General features: G+C 49.5%; 1 protein-coding gene across 1 annotated transcript in view; it reads right to left on the bottom strand.

The window, feature by feature from the left end:
- The window catches only part of BMERB1 (bMERB domain containing 1), a 49,158-nt gene that overhangs the window by 15,410 nt on the left and 20,285 nt on the right, over positions 1 to 13,463 (bottom strand). The window lies entirely within an intron of this gene.

Genomic DNA, 13,463 nt, shown 5'->3' with positions numbered 1-13,463 from the left:
TTTGTTCATGCTGGCTTAAGAGTCTTTTAAATAAAAGAAGACAGAACAAATCACATGGAGATCTTCCATCTTTGGGAAGAGTCACATACCTTAGATAGTGAGGCTTGAATGTGTTCAGGGGTTCTGATATGATATAAGCCTTCCCATTTACTTATAAATAAGCTGAATATTCTGAATAACTGTACAGCTATAGGGTATGGCTATAGAGTATAGCTATATAAAGCAGGAGCTGCAGTGCTCTTGTTTAGGGTTGCAGCCAGCCAGCCACGCCCTCTCACAGGAGACTCCATTCCATTACCATTCTTCATCTTGGTTTTCATTCCCCCTAAAAGAAATGGCATTCAAAGCCCACTGAGCATGTTCAGTCCTCTTTCGGTTGTTGTTGTTGTTGTTTTGTAGCTTCTCCCTCCCTCGTTTTCCCCAATTTTGGGCAGTTTGGCAAATCTTGGTTTTCTGCTGAACCTGCTGAGCTCCACAGGGAGCTACAGTCAGATCCTTCAACTTCTGACATACGCAGGGCCAGAGATAGCCGCTGTGGTTCCTTCATCATTTTACACAGCACAGAGGAGGGGAAATCTCAGATCAGCTGCTAAGCTACTTCCACCTCAGTGATCATGAAACAATAACCTCACTTCAACTTTCATAGTTTGGCTAAGTAGTTCCCATTTCAAATACAAACTCACTTTTCTGGTTTTCTTTCTTTTTAAATGAAATTATTCAGTAGCTTGCTTAAAAGCATATTTTTGCACCGGTATTCCAGAGGAAGGTTGTGGAGCAATAAGGTATTTGTGAACACGGATTGCATTAAGACGGAGACCTCGGAGTTCAGCAATAATTTATGTGATGGCACAGCAACCCGTAGAAGGATCACAGGTTAAAAGCAGATGAGAGGAGAACCAGATGGTACAAGCTTTAAAACAACATCATTAGTGGAAATGGAAATCGTTGCAATGGGCGGGAACATTCACTGGGGCTGCACAATAATATCACCTTGGATATAAAAAAAATACATAGGTATACATGAGAATGGGAGAGAGGGAAGTCACCGATTTCACAACAGCAAAGGTCAAAAGGGACCACCTCAGGTTCTACCTTTTGCTGGGTCAAGTTATTTTGCTACCCTAAAAATTTCTGTTGCAGCCCATTCCATCTCCCTGCATGCCACTGTGGGAAGCAGAGTCCAGCTGGAGCAGACCAAAGGTCTATAGAGTCAAGCGAGCTCTCACACAACCTTTCTGTACACTATCTAGACAAGTAAGCAGCAGAGTTCTAGGGTACATTTGGGCCAGGCAGAAACACTCCAGGGGGATGGGAAGCAGGACCAGTGAAGGGGGTGGCTAGGGAAGAGGCATGGCATGGGAAGAGGGTCAGATATAGAGACCTAGTTGGCCCCAGGTCTGATGTTCCCTATCTGTCAGGATGCTGTCAGCAGCTTCCGGCTGGTTGCCCAGGAATTATAAAGACAAGGAAAAGTTTCTTAGCATCCTTCTTTATTTCAGTCTTTGCACAGAGAGGCTATAGAACCCAGCCTCTTGGATAAGGCCGTGGTCCCAAGAGAATTTCCACCACCACCCGTCTCTCCCACTTCCTCATTCCTCTTCTACAGGTGCTGCTATGTGCCCTCTGTCTTTAAGGTCTTTGCTCTCCTACTTTTAAGGCTCGCCGGGTTCTGGGAGATGGTGGGTCTGAAATGCTTTCTAATGACGTGTCAGCCGGGTGTTGTTCTGGCTCTCCCATGATTTCCCAACTTTCCCCCTCATCTGCTTCTGAGCTGTGACCTCCCTCAAACCCCTGCTGTAAATCTATACTGTCTTCCTCCTCCTTGGAGGGGTCAGGATGGGGAGACGGTCTCCATCATTCCTACTTTGCCCAGTCCCTATCTTTGTTCTACAGCAGCGGTTCTCAACCTGTGGGTCCCCAGATGTTGTTGGACTCCCATCATCCCTGAACTCTGGCCTTGCTAGCTCGGGGTGATGGGAGTTGTAGTTCAACAACATCTGGGGACCCACAGGTTGAGAAAGGCTGTTCTACAGCATTCCTGAGGAGAAGGGCTGTAGAACATTCACTACAGAAGGTTCCTGGTTCAATTCCTGGCATCCACAGGTTGGGTTGTGAGGGCATTCCTTCCTAAAGCCCTGGAAAGCCAGCATGGACAATAGGGATCTAGATGGACCAAGGGTCTGATTTAGAAAAGGCATCTTCAGTTGCCTTTGTTGTTGTTGTTGTTGTTTACATTTGCATACCATCCTTCATCCAAAGATCTCAAGGTGGTTCACAGCATAAAAACACAAGGAGAAAAACCAAAATATGTAATAAAAACAAGAATGAATAAACCAATACCCCCCAAACTCATTTAAGAGGGGTATAAGATGTTAACCAGCCCAAGGCCTGGTTGAAGGGGAACATTTTTGCCTGGTGCTTAAACGTGTATAATGAAGGCCCCAGCCAAACCTCCCTGGGGAGAGCATTTCACAGATGAGGAGCCACTGCAGAAAAGGCCCTGTTCTTGTGTTGCCACCCTCCAAACCTCTTGTGGGGCAGGCACACAAAGAAGAGATTCTGATGATTATCGCAGGGTGCAGGTAGGTTGAAGTGATGTTCATGCATTTATAAACCTGACCATTGTGCCATGCAAAACTGGGGAAAATATTGCCTTTTCCCTTGCCTTGCTTGCTTTAGCCACAATCTAATTTCTAGAGAAGAATTTTGTAAAGGCATTTTCAGGTGTCTGGGTTCTCTTTGTTAATGCTAAAATACATTCTGTAAAGGAAGTCCCCAGCTGTCAAAATACTCTGCCTTGCGGACTGAAGATAATAAACAACAAAGAGGTTTGTGGCACCTTAAAGGCTAAGTAATGTATTATAACATAAGCTTTCATAGACTCAAACCCATTTTGACAGATGCATGGAGTGAAACATTAGTTGGCAGGTATATAAAGTAGAAAATTGTAAGGTGGAAGTAGAATAGAACTGATATGCAAACATTACAGCCCGTAAAGCGTGTTCTCCATCAAAAGAGAGCACGGGTTGCGGTTGGGAGAATACAGGCCACCCTGCTGTTACCAGGCAGGTTTGGATAAAGTAGAATTCCTTAAAGGGTTAATTGGGTTACTGGGGAGTTTAGCATGTTACCAATTGTGAGAGAAGGGCAGAGGCTATAAATACAGGTTACTCACGTGGGGAAGTCCTCTTGGCCTCTGCATCGGATCACGGAGCAGATCGCTTGGAGCTGGTTGCTGAGTATAAAGAATTGTTTATTGCCGTTGATTTTCTTTGGGCCCCCTTTTGCCTTCTGTTCCTCTCCCTTTACTAATTTCCTTCCCGTTTTCCCTTCCCTTTCTCTTTTATCTAAATCTTTCCTATTTTGTTTATTTATCAGTTAATTTAATTTGGCCTTTTTAGTTAATTAATCGCCAGCGGTTTTAGTGGGAGCGGGGGTGCCCCCTTCCCCCCCCCAGTTCGGGGGAGGCTTCCTCCCGTGCGCCGGGGGGAAGCGCCCGTGCCCTCGCAGGGCCGCGGCCCGCCATTCCCCCATCCATAGCTCCGTAGCGCGGAGCGCATTACGACCCCCCCCGCCCTCCTCGCGGCTCCTGTGCACTTGGGCTTACCTGGGGTCGCGGCGGGCGGCGGGATTTAGACCCAGCTACCGGGGTCGCTGCCGCGTCGGCGGCGCCCCGTTCTCCGGGGCTGTGTCCGGCGGCGGTGCGGCGGCGGCGGCGGGGGAGCGCCCCGCCGGGGGATTTCCAGCGGCCCCATTCTAGAGCCGGCGGGCCCTCCCGCCTCGCGTGGGCGTGCGAGGGGGAGGCAAATACAGGCCCGTCGCGTTAGCGCTGCGGCCTAGGTGCGCTCGCGGCCTAGCGGCCATTGCTGAGTCACCCTGGTTGGCTCTGCCATTTTGGGGCATCGTCTTGCCGACGGGGGCTCCCCCTAGTGGATTTGAGAGGTACTGCGCCTCAGTTGTTTTCGTGAGGGACTGGGCCTCACCCCTCCCTACCCCTGCCCCTGCTGGCTGCTAATGTATTACATTTCGTTAAATAAGTGACTTAGTCGGGCTAGTATTTGCTTATTGCTGTGTGGTGGTAATTTCTTTGCGTTGGGGCCTGCTGGGGCCTTTTGGGTTGGCACCAGTGCTCACGTCCGCATCTTTGTTTATCTTGATAGATAGAGATAGATAGATAGATAGATAGATAGATACATTAATAATTGAATACACCGGGATATTGCCTTGGCCAAGAGACGGTCTTTATTCCGAGCTGCGGCCTAGAATTCATTTGAGGTGATCTTGCAACAGCTGGTGGAAGGCCCAGCAGGGCTTATTGTCTGGAGGTTGCTAGCCTTATTTTGCTGTAGCGATCGGTAATTTAATTGGTTTGATTTTATCTCCTGCTAGCAGGTATGGCTCCAAAGAAAGCTGCTACGCGCTCCAGCTCTGTCATCACGTCAAAACGGCCTATTAGGGGTCCATCCCAAGCGCTCCGTTCTCCCCCCACCAATCAACCGGTGGGACGAGTGCAATCGTTGGTGGCAGGCATGGCAGGTGACCCTGCGGCTCTATCTCGCTTCGCAGCTGACTTGGACCTTTTCCTGCAACATCGTTCTTCTCAGCCGTCCACGTCTGGGGGGCCGCCCTCTTCAGCAGTGGTGCCGCCTCTGGCTTCATCGTCATCTAGCGAGGAGGAGGGAGAAGGAACGTCATCACAAAGTTTAATTCAGAATCCTCAGTTATCCCAGTCTCCTGGCTTATCAGTAATTCAGAACCGGCCTCGGCGGTCAGGCCGCCTTTCCAGGCGGGCCTCGGGAAAGAGCGCACCGTTGGCTGTGTCCACTCGCCGGCGCACACCTGCTCGCTCTCCACCGGTTGTGGCATCCGGTTCTGGTATCTCACATGTTGTCTCTATGCAGTCTGTTTCAGTTCCGTCTCAGCAGCACCCTGATTCGGAGTCCTCCGTCGAAGACAGTCTCCCGGTCCCCGCCAGGAGGTCCATGGGAGGGAAGCGTCGCCACAAGAGGGCGTCTCGGAAACGTGCAAAGCGCAGGAAGGATGACTCCACTTCCTCCACTTCGGGTACGTCTTCCTCTAGTTCTGACGATGAGGGTACTCACTTGGAACTTTATTGGGGTTTTGGTGAATCGGCTTCGGGGCTTCCTAGGTGGGCTTGGGAGCGCAGATCCAACGCTCATCGGGCAAAGTATGGAGCTGTTCAAGAATGCAGGGATGGTGTGTTGGTTCCTGACGTTAAAGTCTCGACCAATTCAGCCAGGGATATTATCCCAGGCTCACACTTGTCATCGAAATTGCGGGCCAGGATTTTAAATGGACGCTATGTAGACATTTTCAAGTTAGCCCCGCCTTCTGAAGAGCAGGAAAAAGGAAGCGCTTCCACTAAAAAGCGCTCAGGGGTTTCTGCGGCGGGCAGGACCTTCGAACAATGGCTTGACTGTTTTCAGGTCTTCGCCGGTATAGTCATGGCAGCTTATCCACGTAGGTCCCTTCATTTGATAGTTTATCTATCGATTGTGCGCTCTGCCTTTACCAAGGCTGGCGATAAAGCCGCAATCAAATATGATGAGAACTTTAGGCGTCGTGCGGCCAAGATCCCGTCTGCACGCTGGGATCGGAAGGATCTCGATGTGTGGACTACTTATGTCGCTCCACTCATTGACAAAAAGGTACCGGAGCAGCAGAAACTGGGTGTCTCTGCCTTCAGACCTGGCCGTCGATTGCCGTGTTGGGATTTTAACAGGACTTCCTGTCAGCGTTCAACTTGTAGATTTGCGCACACCTGTGAAAAATGCAGTGGATTGCATCCGGCTTCCTCTTGTTTTGGTGGGCGGCGGCCCTTTCGTGGAGGGAAGGGGGGCTCTCAACAACCCCCCAAGGCAGTCCCCCACACACCCTCAACCTCAGGAACAGCAAAATGAGGTGCTGACTTCATTGGCCCAGACTCCTATTCGTCTGCCGGCCCTTAAAGAGTGGCTCAGGTTTTACCCGGATAGGGAGGCCGCTCGTTACCTGAGCGACGGTTTTTCTGTAGGTTTTCGGATTCCGGTAGCCAAGCCTCCCGTGGCTCGGAATTCGTCTAATCAGAAATCAGTTCGTGAACTGCCAGAGATTGCCCGAAGGAAGATCACAAAAGAGGTGGCTATGCATCGGATGGCTGGCCCCTTTTGTGCCCCTCCATTTACTAATTTGCATGTTTCACCTCTGGGCATCGTGCCAAAGAAGGCCCCTGGTGAATTCCGTTTGATTCATAATTTATCACACCCTAGGGGTACTTCAGTTAACGATGTGATTCCTCCAGAGCTTTGCTCAGTTAGGTATGCCTCTCTTGATCACGCGATCAAGATGATCCGGAAGTTTGGACCAGCCGCGTTATTGGCAAAATGCGACATTGAGTCGGCATTCCGTCTGCTGCCGATTCATCCGGAGGATTTCTGGCTGCTCGGTTTCCAGTTTGAGGGAAAATACTATTTTGACAAGGCCATGCCCATGGGCTGCTCTATAGCGTGCGCTGCTTTTGAATCTTTCAGCACCTTTTTGGAGTGGGCCCTCAAGCTGAAAACCGGGTTGGAAGGGGTTACTCATTATTTGGATGATTTTTTATTGGCTTCTGAGTGCAATACCGACAATTGCTCGGTTCTGTTGCGTGCTTTAGCTGCCCTTACTGAGGAGCTAGGGGTCCCGTTAGCGGCTGAAAAGACTGAGGGTCCCTCGACTCAGCTTACGTATTTGGGCATTCTTTTGGATACGGTGTCTCAAACCTCTAGCTTACCAAGGGATAAGCTGGTGGCCTTAAAAAAGGTTATAGAGGAATTGCTTCCCTTAAAGAAGGTGTCCCTACTGCAGATCCAGTCGCTGTTAGGTCACCTGAATTTTGCCTGCAGGGTGGTGGCCCCTGGCCGCCCCTTTTGCTCTCGATTGGCTCGCCTCACGGTGGGCTCGAAGGCCCCGCATCATCGTGTTCGTCTTTCCAGGGAAGTGAGGGCTGATCTCAGCATATGGCTTGAATTTTTAGAGGAATTTAATGGGGTATCGTTATGGCAAGACACTCTGAACTTGCAGAACGATTTTCAGGTGCATTCAGATGCTGCAGGGTCCCTAGGTTTTGGTCTATATTGGATGGGCAGGTGGTGTGCTAAGCGCTGGCCTCTTGATTGGCAGGGAACAGCCATTACTCGGGACCTAACTTTTCTTGAGTTCTTTCCCATTGCAGTGGCAGTGCACTTGTGGGTCGAAGAGTTCAGGGACCGACGAGTCTGCTTCTGGACTGATAACCAGTCGGTGGTGAACGTGTTGGCCAAGCTGTCCTCCCGCTCTCCTAGGGTGTCGGCCCTTTTACGGGCTTTTGTTTTGCATTGTTTACGCTACAATATAGTCTTTTCCGCTCGTTTTGTGCCGGGGGTGTCTAACGAAATTGCTGATGCTCTGTCCCGTTTTCAGATGGAGCGGTTCAGACTTCTGGTTCCAGAGGCTCGGAAACGTCCGGAATGTTTCCCGGATCATCTCTGGAGCCTTGGCAGGAGCTAGTGTTTCAGGGAGTAATGGCTTCTATTTCTCCTTCTACACTCAGGTCATACACCAAAGCATGGGCTGATTTTTTGTCCTTTACATATCAGTCGGCCGGGGAGCAAAGGGGGGCTTCCCCCTCTACTTCTCAGGTGCTAAGATATTTGGCGCACCTGTTTCAGTTAGGACGTGCAGCAAAGACGCTAAGAATTCAGGCAGCTGCCATTGCCTTTTTCTGCAAAGCTTATTTTGACAAGGATCCTTGCGCTAAGTTTTCCGTGCGTAAGGCTCTTGAGGGATGGGGTAGGCTTTGTCCTTCCCAGCCAGCTACTAGGCACCCTATATCATATGATTTGCTGTGCAAGATGCGCAAAGAGCTGAGGAGCGTTTGCTGGTCTAGGTATGAGGCTCGCCTTTTTTCTGCGGCCTTTTCTATTGCCTTCTTCGGAGCATTGAGGATTGGTGAGCTCGTTTGGGAGGAGCACAATAATGGCCGTTCCAGGGGGTTATTGCTTCAGGATGCACAGCTATCTCCAGACGAGCTAAGACTCCTCATCAGGAATTCAAAAACGGATCAGGGTGGAAAGGGAGCCCTCATTCGTCTCCCGGCCACAGGGGAGGTGGGTCCGTGTCCGGTTAAAGATGTCAGGAGGTACTTGTCCCTCCGGGCTCCGGGAGAAGGTCCATTATTGCAGCACGAAGATGGGTCGCCTCTGTCTAGGCGACAGTTCGCAAGGGTGATGCGGAAGACCATCGCGGCTTGTGGTGCTTCTGCTAGTGATTTTGCCCCACATTCCTTCAGGATTGGGGCTGCCACGATGGCAGCACATTGGGGCCTGTCTGCAGGCAGGATAAAGAACTTGGGTCGATGGAAGTCGAACGCGTTTAGAGGCTATGTTCGCTAACATGATGTTTGTTTTGTTTCTCTATACCAGGTTTAGCAGCCGTACGCATATGGATGGTGGGGCACAGTATCGTGCATTGGGCCAGTGTTGGAGCCAAGCAGCTCAGATTGGGACCAGGTCTCGGCCTTCCTCCTCACGTGCGCATATCCTGGCTGGCCAGAAGGGGGATGTCCTGGACTGAGTTTCTGCCATTGATTCGTAGGCAGCTGGCAGAGGAAGGGCCGCCCACGGCCATTGTGGTGCAGTTGGGTGAGAACGACCTGGTTTCTATGGACTGTGCTTCGTTACGTGCTGCTATCCTGGGAGATCTTGAAGTGCTGCGGGCAATGGTGCCGGCAACAAAAATTTTCTGGTCAAAATTTTTGCAAAGGCGCAGTTGGAGAGGCAGTCGTTGCCCAACTGCCACCGAGAGGGCTAGGAAGCGGATTAATTCGGCGGTCTCGAAAAAAGTTTTCGAGTTGGGAGGTGACGTGATTTCCCATCCTGAGATTCTGGCTAGGGATGAATCTCTTTTCAGGGATGATGGGGTGCATCTTTCGGCCTTAGGGAATAAGGCGTGGTTGGGTGCTGTGGTGGCTAAGCTAAGGTCTTGGCTGAGTTCGTGAGTGGTTTGGCGGCGAGCTAAGGCTCCATTGGCGGTTAGGCATTGGTTGAAAATTGGTTGGGAGGGGTAAGTGCCTACCCCTCCAATGGTGGTGGAAAGGGAATTCCGTTAAAGGAATCCTGGGGCTTGCCATTCTTTCGTCCTTGTCCCCGGAGTCGGACCTGGGCCGTGCAAGCCCCACAGGAACATGAGGGTGAGAGGTGTGGGACTGTTACCCAGCCTCACCTTCTCACCCAATACTTGTTTCCCAGGCTGGCTTCCGCTGGAATCCGGAAGACCAGCCCTGTCCCTGGGCAAGGACAGATAGTCATAACCAATGCCTAAGCAACCACTCACGTATATGTATTTCAATAAAGTTGTGGCCAAAATCATGCCAAAAACCTTAAACAAAATTAACGTGTGAAGTGTGAATTATTGGTGAGGGTGGCTTTGTGGGACTCAACACGCAAAGCGTGTTCTCCATCAAAAGAGAGCACGGGTTGCGGTTGGGAGAATACAGGCCACCCTGCTGTTACCAGGCAGGTTTGGATAAAGTAGAATTCCTTAAAGGGTTAATTGGGTTACTGGGGAGTTTAGCATGTTACCAATTGTGAGAGAAGGGCAGAGGCTATAAATACAGGTTACTCACGTGGGGAAGTCCTCTTGGCCTCTGCATCGGATCACCCGCCCACCCTCCCTGTAAAGGGGGGGTTTTCTGGTTATTTGACCTTGCTATGCCTGTCATGGGGTCGTCCGCCTTGGTGCGGGGGCCTGGTAGGAATTTACCATTTGGCTGATTGGCTGGTGCCATTTGGGTTTCGCCTACTGCGTAGCAAATAAGTCACAACTTGTAAGGTTGGCGGTTAGGCATTGGTTGAAAATTGGTTGGGAGGGGTAAGTGCCTACCCCTCCAATGGTGGTGGAAAGGGAATTCCGTTAAAGGAATCCTGGGGCTTGCCATTCTTTCGTCCTTGTCCCCGGAGTCGGACCTGGGCCGTGCAAGCCCCACAGGAACATGAGGGTGAGAGGTGTGGGACTGTTACCCAGCCTCACCTTCTCACCCAATACTTGTTTCCCAGGCTGGCTTCCGCTGGAATCCGGAAGACCAGCCCTGTCCCTGGGCAAGGACAGATAGTCATAACCAATGCCTAAGCAACCACTCACGTATATGTATTTCAATAAAGTTGTGGCCAAAATCATGCCAAAAACCTTAAACAAAATTAACGTGTGAAGTGTGAATTATTGGTGAGGGTGGCTTTGTGGGACTCAACACGCAATAATTAGAAATGAGAGGTTGTCACACCCCAAACCATCTTGGTAAGCCTTCCTCACTTCTATGCTTTCCTGAAAGCCTGGTGACATTTTATCTCCCCACAGTCTGGGACTTTCAGAGTGATTTTGTAAACAGACTGCATTTGGATTCCCCAGGAAACTGCCGAAGATAATGAATTGGTGTCTAATGGACTGGAATTGATTCTTCCTCTCAACAAAAAGATCAATGATTGCTGTCTTTGGGGCAGTTGACTTGAATTGGGGCAGCGTGGGGGTAGAGGGAAGAGAATCTAAGTTTCTTTCCATTGCAGGTTTTGGAGCAATTGTTGACGATTGTATTATTGGAACAGGATAGGTGGCCTGGAAGCCTCTGCTGAAAAACCTCCACAGATGTTGAGCCCAAGTGAAATGCATGCACACAAATTCACTCCTTCAGCCCTGAAAATTTGGGGGAGCAACAAGTCAGCCTGGACCTCATTCTAAGCCACTCAAGGCAAGGTTCAGTCAACAGACAGACAGCAGTTTAGAAGGGAGCCATGATTATCCCAGTCCAAGTTTGCGGCCTTGGGAAGAAACTATGGAATTTAAGCACAACGTGACAATTTAGTGTTCCCCAACTGAATGTGGTCCTCAAGCTTTGGTTCTGGACATGAGCTTCTCAGCTGTGGTCTATAAAAGCACTGATTGACGGCGCTGCTGTTGACGTTTCCCAAACCCCTTTCTGCCTTCCTCATTAAATGGTCCATGTTACCCGCTAACTCTTGCCGCCTCCCTCATGGGGAAATTCTGACACTCTAATTATTCCTCGCTTGCTGTGTCTGTCAATTTTTAACAGCTCTACTTGGCTAAGTGTTTAATCACACAGTCCATGAGCATAACACTTTACCTCTCTCTCCCTCGCAACCCACCAAAGGGGGGGCGAACTTTTTAGTTTTTCTCATGTGCAACAAATAAATGAGTTTGTTCCGGCCTTCAGTGAAAACTGTTACTTCCTATGATTACATTTCAGAGAGATGAGGGAACCTACATTTCCTTTAATGCAAGAACCCCAATGCCTCTTTGCATCTCATTCTGGGTTGTCCTATGCCAGGGTTTGCCAAACTTGGATCTCCAGCTGTTCTTGGACTACAACTCCCATCATCCCTAGCTAGCAGGACCAGTGGTCAGAGTGTTGTGTTGCTCAGGTTCTGCTTACAGGTTTCCAATAAGGATCTTGTTGGCCACTGCAAGAACAAGATGCTGGAATAGATGGACCTTTGGCCTAATCCAGCAATCTCTTCTAATGCTTTTACAAGCTCCAGTCCTCAGCATGTCCAGTTTGTCCTGGAAAAGGTGCCTGAAAGTCACTGCTATTCACTGTAGACAGACAATTCTGAGATAGATGTGTTGGTCAGTATCCTGCTGCTTTCTAGGTTCCTAGGTCTATGCAACATCATCCTTTGCATTATAGTCTTGGTGAGGAAATTGGTAGCCCTGAGAATCAGGCCTTAATATCATTTACTCTAAATATTCAATTAAATCTGTTTCTGCCAGCTTAACTAACAAAATGCCTTTGTAGAAGTCTTCCAAAAGAACAAAGTACAGCCTAGTGCACCAAGAAGCATGCAAAGTCTCATTGCTTTCTGTGGCCTTAACTGCATTCAAATGGGTGCTTGGATTGCAGTAGTGCCATTTTAATCATGACATCTCCCCGGGTCTCAGGTTTCCTATGCTTGATTTAGCTGCTTCCTATTCCTTTCGGGGGACACGGGTGGCGCTGTGGGTTAAACCACAGAGCCTAGGGCTTGCCGATCAGAAGGTTGGCGGTTCAAATCCACGTGACAGGGTGAGCTCCCATTGCTTGGTCTCTGCTCCTGCCAACCTAGCAGTTTGAAAGCACACCAGTGCAAGCAGATAAATAGGTACTGCTCCGGCGGGAAGGTAAACGGCATTTCCGTGTGCTGCTCTGGTTTGCCAGAAGTGGCTTAGTTATGCTGGCCACATGACTCGGAAGCTGTATGCCAGCTCCCTCAGCCAATAAAGTGAGATGAGCACTGCAGCCCCACAACTGGACCTAATGGTCAGGGGTCCCTTTACCTTTACCTATTCCTCTTTCACAGGAAGGTTGGAAGTCAACTGGTTTATCCAGCAGCAGTTTTGCAGGGATACAGACAAGGATGTCTTCCTACCTTGGGCCTGGAGATGCCAGGGATCGAACCTGCGACCAGATACTCTACCACTGATCCAAGCCCCTTCCAGGATCTTCAATCTTCTGTTTTTTATAACAGCCTGGTTCTCTCTCTCCCCCCCCCCTAAATCCTAGTCTCACAGAACACCCCACCACCCCAATAATTCTCAACCCTCCTCAACGCAGCATTCAAACACAATACAATCACAGGGGAGTCTTTGCAAAAGCGAGCCAACTTCCTATCAGCCAGTGGATATGCTCAGCCATCTCTGCAGCAGCTGGATAAATAATTCTAGATGACTGTGCCCAACCCAACCAAGGCCCAAGCAAGGCTGCTATGGAGATTTCCTTTCAAGAGCTGGTGATTTCCTTTCAAGAGCATGAAACACTCCTAGGCAGGCCAGTAATTAAATAGTTTGAGCGGCTGTTGGGGGTTTTTTTCCACAGAAGCTTGGAAGATGGAGATTAAACACAAGGCTGCTGTCCTTGGATGCATTTATTTATTTTTAATATTACATTTATATCCAAGGATCTCAGAGTGGCTAAATTGGTTCTCCTGGGATGGTTATATAAGTTCTCAGTTTCAATGCGGCATGCTCCTGAACAAGTATCAGGGTGGACATATAGTGGTACCTCAGGTTACAGGTGCTTCAGGTTACAGATGCTTCAGGTTACAGACACTGCTAACACAGAAATAGTACATCGGGTTAAGAACTTTGCTTCAGGATGAGAACAGAAATTGTGCGGCAGTGGTACAGCAGCAGTGGGAGGCCCCACTAGCTAATGTGGTACCTCAGGTTAAGAACAGTTTCAGGTTAAGAACGGACCTCCAGAACAAATTAAGTTCTTATGCCGAGGTACCACTGTACTGCTACTTTTCCAATCCACACAGGTCTTAGAACTTCTGTTGTCCCAGACTGGAAGAAGCACATCTCTGCAGATGGCAATAATGAGGAAACACGAGGGAAGCATCACAGAACAACTAACAAAACAGAATGATGTGTGGATGCTCCATTAACATGCTAGTATT

Source organism: Podarcis vaucheri, assembly GCF_965113315.1.
Source record: "Podarcis vaucheri genome assembly, chromosome: 14".
NCBI lineage: Eukaryota > Metazoa > Chordata > Lepidosauria > Squamata > Lacertidae > Podarcis > Podarcis vaucheri.
Note: the sequence above shows the minus strand (reverse complement) of the source record. Positions and strands in the feature narration are given on the sequence as shown.